General features: G+C 41.9%; 1 protein-coding gene and 1 long non-coding RNA gene across 2 annotated transcripts in view; both read left to right on the forward strand.

Moving 5' to 3' along the window:
* The window catches only part of LOC101863149, a 4,794-nt gene extending 4,179 nt beyond the window's left edge, over positions 1–615 (forward strand). The window contains exon 2 of the long non-coding RNA XR_001184666.2: positions 261–615. This is a non-coding gene — a long non-coding RNA (uncharacterized LOC101863149). The remainder of the gene's footprint in view (positions 1–260) is intronic.
* Positions 1–1,213, forward strand: part of LOC101861010 (bifunctional 3'-phosphoadenosine 5'-phosphosulfate synthase) — a gene marked incomplete in the record, with an annotated part of 92,902 nt that overhangs the window by 62,026 nt on the left and 29,663 nt on the right.

Here is a 1,213-nt window from a genome sequence, read left to right on the forward strand (position 1 = left end):
TCTCTCTCTCTCCATCTCTCTCTCTCTCTCTCTCTCTCTCTCTCTCACACACACACAAAAACAACCCCACACACGTATGTCTCCTTCTTAAATTTTAGTAATACGACTCAAGGAATCTAGCAGAAAAGAAGCAGACCGTAGCGTCATTCAACACCCTTTATTTTAAACCTTCTCCTTCCTCGTTTCATCGTGGTTTTACAAGGGATAGTATTTCTAGCTCGTAACGTTGTAAGTGCATATTATCTCTGTTTAACGTACAGAATCAACCCATTGTCGCTGTGTTTATAAGAACTCAACTGGAAGGATTCGGTCGTGTGTGAGAGATAGAGAGACAGTCTCTGTGATTCAGACTGACCGACAAGAAAGTGCAATAAAGATATTTTGAGTGACCTCCGATTGGCTGTGTGTGTGGCGACCGGACTTTGTGCCTTTCCCTGTGTCGACGTCGAAGTCGTGGTGGGCGAAGAAATCGCGCTGATTGCTCTGGACGAGTGGAGAGAAAGACCAACAGCAACAAAAAAAAAAAAAAGAGAAAAACGAGAGAAGAAAGAGAGAGGCCACTTCTCAGGTGTCGACACGAATTTGTAAGACAAACGAGAGAGATAACGGAAAAAAGAGAGAAAAGAGAGAGAGAGAGAGAGAGAGACGTAGTGACGAAACGAAATCAGCGCAAATATGAGCCAGGTGAGTAAAGTACGACCACTCTCTATATATAATAAGATGTCTTTACCTGAGCAGCTGTAGGTAGCATGTGTGGAGTTTTGGTGACGTGTCGTGTGTCTGTCTCGGGTTCGTTTGCAGGCTATTGTTGTAGCGTGTGATTGTCCAGATGGTTTTTACGTCAACGGCGGTATGTATTATAATGTGTACATACACATACGTACGTATGCTTACACCTATTGTTACAGTTTTAGGTGTGGTTGTTTAGTAGGTGTTATTTTTTAAAGATAATATTGAATGTGATATCCAGCTGTTTTATCCACTCGTGATAATATATGCGAATATATGTTAGTGTGGAAATGGGTCAGGTTATGTGATTATGAGACCATAATAGCAATAGAAAGGCTTCGCCGTTTTCATATATCGATATTCCACATCACTTTGTCTAAAATGTAGACTTTTGACACAATACGACCATATTACACCTAGCATGCAGGCTGCGACCAGCTGCACCTGTGTACACACACTCTCACAAACACACACACACACACAT

Source organism: Aplysia californica, unplaced genomic scaffold (assembly GCF_000002075.1).
Source record: "Aplysia californica isolate F4 #8 unplaced genomic scaffold, AplCal3.0 scaffold00004, whole genome shotgun sequence".
NCBI classification, from domain to species: domain Eukaryota; kingdom Metazoa; phylum Mollusca; class Gastropoda; order Aplysiida; family Aplysiidae; genus Aplysia; species Aplysia californica.